The sequence below is a fragment of the Microtus oregoni genome, unplaced genomic scaffold, assembly GCF_018167655.1.
Source record: "Microtus oregoni isolate MIOR12 unplaced genomic scaffold, Mior012 000022F_ref0000154, whole genome shotgun sequence".
Taxonomy (NCBI): domain Eukaryota; kingdom Metazoa; phylum Chordata; class Mammalia; order Rodentia; family Cricetidae; genus Microtus; species Microtus oregoni.
Genome location: NW_024543081.1, coordinates 1,610,021 through 1,622,270, shown reverse-complemented (window position 1 = coordinate 1,622,270; position 12,250 = coordinate 1,610,021). Strand labels below are relative to the sequence as shown.

General features: G+C 38.4%; 1 protein-coding gene across 3 annotated transcripts in view; it reads left to right on the top strand.

Annotated features, from left to right (window-relative positions):
* Positions 1-12,250, top strand: part of Cntn1 (contactin 1) — a 280,077-nt gene that overhangs the window by 102,150 nt on the left and 165,677 nt on the right. The window contains exon 1 of one of the 3 annotated variants that reach the window (XM_041672024.1): positions 8,573-8,951. The exons of the other annotated variants lie outside the window; for them this stretch is intronic. The gene's annotated coding sequence lies outside the window, so the exon portion shown is untranslated. Of the gene's footprint in view, positions 1-8,572; positions 8,952-12,250 lie in introns of those variants that run through there. 3 annotated transcript variants of the gene reach the window in all.

The following is a 12,250-nucleotide window of genomic DNA, read 5'->3' as shown; positions in this document are numbered from 1 at the left end:
ATAAATAAATAAATTTTAAAAAAGTAAAATAAAAAAATAAAAACCAAAAAAAAAATTCTTTCTTCTCCTCGGTCATATCTATTTTTATATTTTTATTGCATTTTCAATTCCTTGGTTGTATTCTTCAATTCCATAATTGTTTTTCATTAAATTTCTGCCTTTTTGTTGACTTTGAGTTGTTTACGTACTGTTTAAATCTCAATAAGTTGAGTCTGTTCAGTGTATGTACTTGTTAAATCTCACTTGTCTGTCTATGCTCCTTCAAACCTACTGGCCCTCACTGAAATGATGATTGCTTTGACATTATTCTAAGGCAATGTGTAGATTTCTATCTCCTTAGGATTTGTGATCAGACAGTTACTATGACGCTTTGGTGTCTTTATACCCTTGGTTTCTCTTCTTTCTCACTGCCTTATATTGAGATCTGCACATTTAATGGAACAGCCATCATTTCTACTACTTTACAAACTAGTTTTAGAAGTATATTATAGTGGTACACACCTTTAATTTCAGCACTAACAAGGCGAAGGCAGGTAGATCTCTATGAGTTCAAGGCTAGCCTGGTCTACAGAGTGAGTTCCAAAGAGTGAGAGCGAAAGCCACATAGAGAGGGAAAAATGAAGCAGAAGAGCTGGTTTTGATGGAGAAACACCTGTCCTTGCAGAAAGATGTGAGGATGCTCAGCAACTGATGTGCTTCCAGCATAACAGCATCACTCCATGCAGTGCTTTCACCTGAGGATACCACGGGTCTATAACAGTGGCATCTACTGAGAAAGTGTGGATGTAGAAGCAGAGCAACGCTGGGTTCTTGAGGTCTTTCTGGTCAAGGCTTTGAGGTTCTCTTCATCATTTTTGTCTCCCCAGGAAATTCATTTTCTAGTGCACATGCCAGTGTACTCATGGTGCAATACCCATGAAGCAGACAGAAATAAAGCTGCATCATGGTATGTGTGGGCCACCTTGACACTGGTCCCTCCATCACTGTGTTAGTAACACGGTGCGAGACACATATGCTCATAAAGTGAAAATGGAGGTGGGCTTTTAAATGCAGGAGGATGAACAACCTCTGATGTGTTATCCACTGCAGAGGTGCCTGAAGTGCTTGAGAGGTGGTCACAGTGCTGCTGAGTGTGGGTTCACATGGTCAGCAGTGACTCTGGATCCTACCATACTGACTTACTGAAGCATTGCTCGTTAAGTACAGTGGAGCAAAGGTCCCAAGGCCAGCTGTGAACATAGGTTGCAGAAATGAGGCCTGAAACACAGTGGCTCAACAGAGATTGTTCCACCAGTTTCTGAAGAGTAGGCACACACATACAACCATACAGATGTGTCTGTAGCATGAAGGATGGGTAAAACCATGACTCCCAGATTTGGGACACATGGAGTGATGTATGAATGGAGAAATGTAGTGGACAAGAATGTCTCCTTCTCCATGAAGAAATTCCAAATTGGCAATGACTGCTGACAAGTCTAGCAGCAAAAGGTCATTTTCTGCAAAGAGAAGGCCACTGGGAGCCATGGCAGTGCTCTATGCATTGCTGATACTGACACGCCAGCTTCATAGGAGTCTCTAGATGTCACAGGTTTGCCACCTACCACCAACTCTTGAGATTGTCTTCTGGTCCTTGCTATACTTCTTGTAGGTTCTTACTTGGGCCCTTACCGTGACTGTTTCTGAATCTTTATGTGTTGTCTTGGAATGGAGGAATTGGGGGAGAAAGAAGCCTGTTTCCCTCTATTCTGACTTCTTACTAATGCTAATTACACACCAGTCATTCTTAGATTGTTCATGGGTAGGCACACTTTTCAAAAGCACAAAAAATCCTAAAGAAGTTGAGACTATACTGATACTTTCCAAATTTTAGAAATAAGAGACACACAATGAGATGGGTCTAGCATGATGAGGTAGGTCTAATTTCTCTAGAATAGAGATTGACTCAACAATTTTGAAAATGTTTGAATTTGTTCCCTGAGAAGATTCATAGGCTCTAGTTTCCAAGCATTTTCCTGGCATGTCTTTTGAGAGGCAGGCTGCTTTGTGCCGGAGGCTGTTCAGGCTCTCCAGGGGCAGTGCAGGTTCAGACTTCTGCTGACTTGGAGTTACTCATGCATTCACTTAAGAACATTTAGCCTTATAAAAGGGAAAGCTGCTTCTTTTAGTACAGTTAGTAAACATGGTTAAATAGGGATTATTATAATTATCTCTAATATTGTTACAAACTTAAGATATTTTAAATTGTAGTTTTAATTATACTGTAACTACTGGTTAAGTTTGTAGCAACCTGTTTTTACATGAAGATTGAATTACAATTAGTTCATTTTTGTTAAACCAAGAAAATGATTTGGGGACACTGATATCTAAGAGTAAATTAAAATATTAGAGGAAAGCTATTACTAGTAGATTTAAGAATTATTTAGTGTTGTCAGAATAATGTACTAGAGTCTCAATTTTGAGAATCCTATGAACATCTTCACTATACCTGTTTTTTTTTTCATGAATTGAAATACTTTCATTGTTTAAAAGATTTTATTTTATTTTATTTTATTTTATATGGATTGTCCCTGGATTCATGTAAGTTCCCTTTGTGCATGACTGTGGAATTCAGAAGAGTGTGCTGGATCCCCAGGGACTAGAGTTATGGACAGGACAGTCTTAAGCCATCATGAGTGCTGGGAACCTAACTCAGGTCCTCTGCAAGCACAGCAAATGCTCTTAATAGCTGAGCTATCTATATATGCCAGATCTCCTTCTTGGTGGCTGAAGAGATTGTTTCCTATTCTTTTGTTTGGCTTTGTGCTTTCATAGAGCATTTGTGATTTGAAACAGTTTTCTTTGGTTTTTGCTCCCCCTCTGGGTTACCATCATTGAAAAGGAAGCAAAAACTTAGAAAAGGGACTCAAGGCTAAAATCTTGTAGGAATTCTAGCTTTGTTTATCCTCACTTTTCAAATAAGGTATCCCTGGAAAATAGCTAGGTTAATGGACTGTAAGAGGGTCCTCTGAGTACTGAGCAGGATCTTCCATTCTTCCTTCTCTATCTTCTCAGAAGTAACTATTTCTGGAATTTAAGAATGTATTTATCATTTCTTCATAATTTCCGCTTACATATGTATATCTCTAACAACACACAGTATCATCATACATCATGTGAGTTGATCACTTTTATGAACATGACTTTTTATTGAAAATGCAAATAAGTACTACTTAACTGGCAAAGACTTTATCACAGTCAGAATAAGATTTATTAAGGAAGCGTTCCTCCTGATTCAGGTATAATATCTGCACTACATATCAGCTGAGTGTATTCCATCATTTGTCACCCTGTGGGGATGCTGACAGGTGCTCTTATGGGCATTGCCTATTTACATTTCAGGGCTTTGTTGTCCTCCCTCTTCTTGTTCATCTTCACCCGTGAACTGTGTTATTGAATTCCACAGGTTGGGTAGTCCTGATTGTCTGCTAACCTACTTAACCAGCTCCATCTTCACTAGCAATTGTCCGCCGGAAATGTGTTTGTCCAAGTCATCACCACCTGTTTTGCCTTGCAGTTTTGGGCTTTTATTTATTTTTTGCTATTTCTAACAGTATAGTCTCATTTCACCATAGTACCAATAGATTTCCATTTTACGTTTGTATTTGTTTTGTGAATGGATCAGACAGGAAGAATGAGTTGCCAAGTTACAACTTTAAAACTCACCTATAACTCTTTCCAATTTATAGTCTGCTCAGAACTATTTATTCTGAGATTTAAGCACCTCCATGTTTTCCTCATCATGTCCATGTCTTCAGATCCATATCCCTTCTGGTGGGATCTATATAAAAACTAACGGAACACACACTCATTACATCTGGTTTCTATTTCCTGTGTTCTTTCTCTCACAAAAATCTATCATGCTGTTCTCTTAACTTTGAATACCCCATTCCCTTCACAATATCACTATATATCACCATCTAACTATATGCCATATAAATTACCTGGATACCCAGGATTTTAACATTCGTCTTTTTAAAAGAACCTCTTTATAAATCAGATATTTTATAATTTTGTCTTATCTCAAGCCACAGCCCCAGTGTCCCACATCCTCATACTTTCAATATGTCCACAATGTCCCACATTCTCATAATGTTGCTATATCTAGTGTCCCACATTCTCATAGTATCATTCCGTCTATGCTGTCTGTTTCGTATTCTCACATCATTGATATTTTCATGATGTCCCACATTCTCATATCATTACTATCCACATGATTTTCAATATTCTCATGACATCAAAATGTCCTTGATGTCCCACCTTCTCATAGCATCAATATGTCCATGATGTCCCACCTTCTCATAGCATCAATATGTCCTTAATGTCACACCTTCTCACAGCATCATTATAGTGGTCATGTCCCAAATTCTGTTACCATCAACATGTTCAGTGTATCCCACATTCTTACATTGCCTGGTCTTCTCATGCTTTCTAGGTTGTCTTTGTTCCCTTCAGGACCATGTAATACTCTTCTCCTCTGGAAAAGTCTTTCCCTATAAGTCCCCTCTTATAAAATTGATGTTTTCAAAGGCAGCAACATTTTAAAGTCCTTCCTGTATCAGAAACTGTGATGAGTGGCATAAGGTGGTCACAACATTTAAATTTCCTAGGGACTCTGTGAAGTTAACAAAAACTTAGATTAAGCAGTAGAGGCAGTTTCCAAACTTGGTCAGTGCAGTCTTAGTGATTGTGCTGTTGATTATCTAATCCTCCCAAGCCATGATAAACGCACATCTACATTCACTGTACATGGTGAAAATCATGTTCAAAAAGTGTGAATGCCTTGCTCAGGGTCATACTGTTAACCTGAGAAAGGCCTGATATAAAATCTGTCAGTCCAGTCTGTGTTATTGCCATTATGCCAGTTTCTTTAAATATCATTCCTATCAATGAATCATTCCCTAGTGTTTCCATTGATAGGTAGCCATGCTAGTATTTCTGCCATTATGCCTGAAACACAGTTAAGAGGAATTTCTATGTGGCTAGCAGGTACTTAGCATACAGGGTCAGTTCCTGTGCTCTAGAAGTTTCCTCAGCTTTTAATCTTGATGTGCATCAGGGCAATTATACTCTCTTGTCTTTTGTTTGTTTGTTTGTTTGGTTTTTGGCCAAGGTATTTGTGTGCTTTATGAACTAACAAGTAACCTCAGCAACATTACTATACGCATGTTTGGTTTTCTGGCATTAGCACAAACTGTTTTGGCATGTAGAAGTTACACAAATATTTTAAAAAAAAATCATCAGAGGATGATGACTAAGAATGCTTTTGTAATGTTGATAAAACAGAGAATGTCTTCAATTGCAAGCTGCATACAGTCCTTCTGTGCAGTCTTTGTCCTTTAACTTAAAAATACTTAATTCTTCCCTCAAATTTCCATGATATTATTGTTTTTATTATTTCTGTGTTATTGAAAATATATCATACATTGTTCAAAATGACATGAGTCAAGGAGGTTAGTTATATATCTTAACAGATACCACAGGTTTGACAATCTAACGTATGTCTTTGTTTTTCCCCAAATTCGGATTTATTTTACCATCCATTACAGAATCCATTATATATTTTGCAGGCATTATAAGTTCAAAACATTGGAAAGACATTTGGTCTGTGAAGAGATCAAATTTATTTGAAATGACCATCTCTGTTTTCCATCCATCTGAAAAAACGTTTGTTTGTTTCTTCCCTAGGAATAGTCAGACTTCTGGGAAAAGTACACTGGGTCTTTCTTACAGCGTTGGGTCTTGCTTTACCTGGGGGTGCTGTAGTTTGTGTTCTGCAATCACCTTCATTCAGGCTCATGTAACCCTTATGACTTCCTTGGGATTTACTGTCTTCATTGTTTCGGCCACATTATTCTCTTTATTTCTGGTTTCTAATTCCAAGCTCATTCTAGTTCAACAGTTTGTCATCCCTCACCCATCTCTCTTTCCATTTTCAGAGAGTTGGAGTACATAATTCACAATCTTCATTTTAGATATGTGTCGTGAATGTTCTTATAGAAAAAAACACAGGTCTTCTTCCCATTAATTGTAGAGAGATGGACCAAACTCATCTTAGCCACTGGACATACACTATTGAATCATGTCATTTGTATTTATTGAATATTGTATCAATTACTTACAATCTCTATAAGATAGTACTCTAATTTCTCATATTCGGTACTTACCAAACCTGTCAAATTTTTACTTATTTATTTATTTACTTTAAAATTTAAAAAGGCTTATTTTTTTTTAATCTGGATGGGTGTTTATTATATATGAAGGGGTGTTCTGTGTGCATATGTGTCTGTTTACTATGTGTTTGCCTGGTCCATTCAGAGGCCAGAAGAAGGTACTGGATCCTCCTTACCTATAGTTACAGATGGTATGAACATCAAGGTGTGTTCTAGGAACTAAACCCAAGCTTTCTAGCAGAGCAGTCAGTGCTCTTAAGTGCTTAGCCATGTCTGTATCCCCAACTTTTGCTATTTTAAACAAAATACTCTCTCATAAGAAATTGTGTCTTTTAGTAAATTGATATATTAATTTCAAAAATAATCAAGTCCTTTCAATCTTGTATTTGACAGCTAAGATCATCAATCAGAGAGATAAATAAAATATAAGAAAAGACCCACTGTGTAATTTAGTTAAAATTTGTTAGATTGACAGCAATATATAGATATAAAAGCAGGAACTAACCAGGGCAGAAGAAAATAATATGAATATAGAATTTATTATCGCCCAAGTAATTGGGTGATTAGTTTCCCACACTTCCTGGTAGACTGTTCTAGAAAAATGGAGATTTGTCAGGTGCAGATTCTCATGTGATATACACTTAGAAGAAACATGCATTTTCAACTCCTCTCTCTATTGCATCTGGTGCCATCGGTACCTCTACTGCCTTCAAATGCTGGTACCTGCTGTTGGTTTATTAACTCAAGACCGACTTAGTCATGCCTACTCTAAAAGGTGATTGCTCTGCCCAATCTAAAAAGTGGGATGGGAGAATGGTTGTTCCCTTGTAGTGGTTCTTTAGCCCCAAGTTTAGAACGTTTCACTCTGGCCTTATGAGGAACAAAGTACAATAGCATAGAAATATAAATTGCAGGTGTGTTTGTGTGCACTCATAGATATGCATATAAAAAGGATTTGGGAAGATGTGATTTCAAGCTCCCGGTGACTCCAAGAGCATTATGTTCACTCCTTCTGGGTAGAAAATAAGGCAACTAGCTTTAGTCCAGAGGTCTTTGAGTATGATGGAGGAAGGTCATTGGCTAATAAAGGAACTGCCCTGGCCCATTTTATTGGTTAGAGGATAGGTGGGAGGAGTAAACAGAACAGAACTCTGGGAGGAAGAGGAAGTGAGCTCAGAGTCTCGACAGCTCTCCACTAAGGAGCAGACGCCTGAGAGAGACGCCATGCCCTGCTCCCGGCATGAAGCTCCGACCCAGGATGGACTAGGCTAGAATCTTCCTGGTAAGACCGGTTCTCACAGATTATTAGAGATGGGTTGATCGGGATGTGCGAATCAGCCTGTAAGTGCTAGAGCTAAAGGGCCAAGCAGTGCTTAAAAGAATACAGTGTCTGTGTAATTATTTCGGGGCATAAGCTAGCCGAGCAGGCAGCCGGAGTGCTGGGGACGCAGCCCCGCCACCCTTATTACTTCAGAGTAGATGTGCACTATTTATAGACACACACATTTTCAGATTCACAGGGACCTCCCACTGTCTGATTTCTGCAAATACTATGATGGCATTTTAAAGTGCTAGGACCTGTTTTCTTCTTTGATGAGTATGAGCATAATTAAATAAACGTACATTTTGTTGAACAGCTGGTTTCTTTAAGTCAATGTAAACAATGGTGTGTTCTTTGAAGCTTAAATTCTTAGTAAGATCTCAGAACCACTCACACACCCAAAATAATAGTAATCACGGTCTAGAATATTTAATATGAATAACCTCATTATCCATTATAATTTTTAATAAAAGGAAGCACTTGTTGATTATTGAAACGGCAAGCTAATCATTTTAGAACAATTCTAAGAACAGTGACTGAATGAAACCAGGTAAAAGACTCCTAATTTTTTTTTTTTGGCACACATGATTCTTATGTATTTATTTTCTAAATTTTCATTTGTCCTTGTTGACATCTCTGAAATGATGGAGAAGGAAATAGCTCTATGTCTTATACTGATAATGTGAAATACCCAGTTTAATCCTGCAGTAAGTGTGCCTTTTTGAATAAAAGAGAACAGGTTCTGTAGTTTCTACCCCACGGAACCCAGCTTCGATACTCTGCAGCTTGCAGATGTCATTTCGGCTCTGGGAATGTCTTCCCTGAGAAGCTGCAGCCGGCATGGAGGTTTCAGCCTATGATTTAGGTTGTAATTTTATTTGTGGAAATAAACCAATCAGGGAGCTGCGATTGTCTTAGGGATGAGGTGATCAATAGCCCATTACTGTGTAGAGCCCAGGCTACAGGAAGTGCATTGAAGACTCCAATACATGAATTATGCATGCCCTGCTCATTCTTTAGTCCCCGAGCAGAATGACAGGGTTTGTGAAGTCGCCTCGGAGAGTTTCTTGCATGAAGTGACTGCAGTGAAATGCTTAATATTTTCAGGCATAGAAGCAGCATTGACTCCAGCCAGCCGGGTTCGGGGATGTAAATCCACAGCTCGCAGCTGAGAATGCTTTATTTGAAAGTATTGCTATGTAGGGGGCCAGCTTTGCAGTCTTATAACCTGTTCTTCACAGAAGGTTGGCTGAAAGATGGGAGCGGCTGTGCCTGCCTCTGAGGTCACAGCTTGAAGTCCTTTTAACTTGCCTTCTGCTGCAGAAGAGAGGCAGTGTGTGTCATAACTCTCCCCGAGTCTATTCAAAGGGACAATTTGAAATAGATGTTATACGGAGATCGCAGATGATTCAACACGTCCGGTGAGTCGAAGATTTTTCTCTAGGTTAGGTAATATGCTGAGTTGGGATAATGATGATGCGGTACTGGTGAGAGATTTCCCGGTTCAGCCGGCAGGAGTGCCAGGGTTCTCAGTGATTATGTTAATTGGGAGAAGGCATTATTTTACGTATGTGACTGTATGGATGTGAAGCTCTGTGTATTATACTGATAATGTGAGGTATTTATTTTGCATGTAACGGCTTTTCAAGAATGTACAGGAACTTAGATGTGCGTGCCTTGCTTAGAGGAAAGCTGGCAGACTTGGGAGGGGCAGCCTTGGAGTAAGCTGCTGTATCAGTAAGTGGAAATTGCCTCCTGCTGGAGAAGTTTTGGCAGGGCTGTGGTGGAGCTTCAGCTCAGATTATTACCTTGCTGTCGTCATTTCAAATGGTTCAAAAGGGTGATGGTAACCAAAATACTCCTGGAAGTGAAGGAAACCACAGAAGACTCAGTTATACTCAAAAACTGCCTTAAATTCTTTTTCTTTTTTTTCCTTTTCCTTTTTTAATTTTTAATTTAATTTAATTTTTTAAGCAGATTTAGGTAAAGTGATCAATTTGGAATAGCATGTCCTTGAGGGAGGACCTTGTCAGAAACAGGACAGTTTGAAATTTTCCTACACTGCCTTTTCTCCTACTGTCAGGAACATGTTATTCCAAAAGGTCTGGATCAATAGATCACTGTAAAAATTATGTGGAAAATTAAGTTTTGCCCTAGTGTTTTAAAAATTAACTTTATGGGAATTGTAGAACTCTCTGTATATGAGACTAAGAAAAATTTCAAAAAAATTCAAAAAACTGAACACATAGTACTGTATGACTATATTGGTCAGAGCTATTTGTGAATTAAAGCTGGTTACTAAATAACTGCACTTCAAAAGTACAGATAAATTTTTGGCACATAAATAAATTCCTCAGCTTGTTTTAAGGTACAAAGGTAACATCAGTAACTATTTAGTGAAGGACTCAAACTATAAAATTCCTTAAGGATACTTTCTCAAGTACATTTACATTATTAGTAAACATATATGCATAGACGCATACTATAACTCTTGATTTAAAATACATTCAATATGTGTGAAGTATATTTGTTGAGACTAAATTTTAATAATACGTTTGTTAAATCATCTTTCTGTAACTAACAGTAGAAAAAGCCAACTAGATTTTGTTTTAAAACACAATGGGCATCATTTTCCTGGAAAACAAAGAAATCCCTAACGGTAAGAAGAGGCCAGGAAATCCACTTCCCAAGCATTTCCCAGAGTGCAGGCGTTCTGCCAGCATCTCTCCATCACCTGGGTCTGTCTGCAGCGTGGTGTGGCACAGGTGCTGTCTGATGGCTTCAGTCTGCCGGGCTAATCTGGTTCAGTTACAGGCAGAAGCTCACAGGTGGAGTTCTCCCCAAGGGAAGGGAAACAGAGGGAGAGGGAAGTACCTGTCCATCGAGGTCTCTCGATGCTGAGTCACAGTGTTAAATTCTTAAATGCCTTCTGCCTGAATGGCCCTTAAAATTCAAATGAAAATGAAAAAGGAAGAAGGAGGGGGCAGAAATTTAGTGATGCTATTTCCCAAGGGTGTGTAGTAAATTCTGAGTGGTGAAGCAATGGAAGTACTATGTGCTGCCTACGGCTGAAGGACAATTAAAATAAATGCAGTAGAATACAATATGTTGGTGGTCACAGAAAAGGAAGTTTCTAGGTCATGAGAGGGAGATGTGAGGTAATGTGGGTTCAGTGCCCACCTATAAAAACAGTTAGGACTAATTTCTGTGGATGACCACTTGGGAGAATCCAACAAATTCATTAGAATTTTTCATCTCAACCTTGAGATAAATGAATTCAGCTGGTGATTTTAGTGGCAAGATAATAATCCTAGTAGATATGGTTGGAAAGGGGAGACCGAAGAACACGATGAAGTACAAACGAGGGGAGGAAATGGAATGAGGAATGGAGTAGCCAATCATAAAAATACAAAGTTTGAAAGGAAAATTGGTAGAATTAGCATTTCATGTATATCATAATTCTTAACCATCAGTGCTTCAGAATTCTGAATATGGTTCATTAATGTAAGGCTTCATAGCTCATTTAAAAGTTGTTAGTAATTTAGAGTAAGAAATCAGGTGGCATGAATATCTCAAGGTGATAGATTTGTAAGTTTTCCAATACAGAATAAGTATGGTATAGATATGAAATAGACCGTTTGGAATAAGTCTAAGTAGAGGACTGTGTTCTCTCCTCTAACTTCCAACCAGACTCTAAGTGTCTGTAAGGCAAGTAAGAGGTGCTCTTTTCTTACAGTATCTATGGGAATAACAGGTTGGCTTGTCTCCTTCATTCTCCGTCTGTTCTTATCAATTAACCATTCTTAGAACAAATGAAAAACATCTCCTAAGTATGATGCAAAATTGCACACCTGTATAAGTAATTCGGCTAAGATTCTGGGTAGTGGTGGTGCAAGCCTTTAATCCCAGCACTCAGGAGAGGCAGGCAGATCTCTGTGAGTTTGAGGCCAGCCTGATCTACATGAGCTAGTTCCAGGACAGGCTCCTAAGCTACAAAGTAACCCCTGTCTCAAAAAACAAACAACAGCAACAAATCAGCTAATGTTGTAGAAGGCCGCTTGTCCATTCCTGGACACCCAGACTTCCAAAATAATCACCCAGAAACTATATTATTTGCAATACTGTTTGGTCAACAGCTTAAATATATTTCTAGATAACTCATATCTTATATTAACCCATTTCTATTATTTTATATTTTACCATGAAGCTCATAGCCTATTGGCAAGGTTCTAGGTGGCAGCTCATGTCTTTCCCCTGTGGTGGCTCCATGGCATCTCTCCAACTCTGCCTTCTTTCTCCCAGCATTCAGTTTAGTTTTCCACACCTACCTGTACTCTACCCTATCACAGGCCAAGCCAGATTCTTTATTCATTAACCAATACAAGCAACACATATACAGAAGGACTTCCCACACCAAGCTAAGATTGTGGGCATTGTATATCACTTGTGGAAGATTAAAGGATATAACAATCAGTATAAGAAAAGGAATATTGTTCCTATTTTTAAAACATTAACACATATACAAATTAATTGTACAATAGCTTAGATTAGCATGGTAAGGAAGCTCCCTATAGGGACTTTTGTGGACTGTCCTGAGATCAATCCTACTAAAAGCCACAGAGAATTTTCTATATATGAAGTGATAACAAAGATTAGAATGGAGAGACTTCATCCCCTTTGATCTCCCATTGTAAAAATGGTAAAAGTAGCCCCTCCTAAA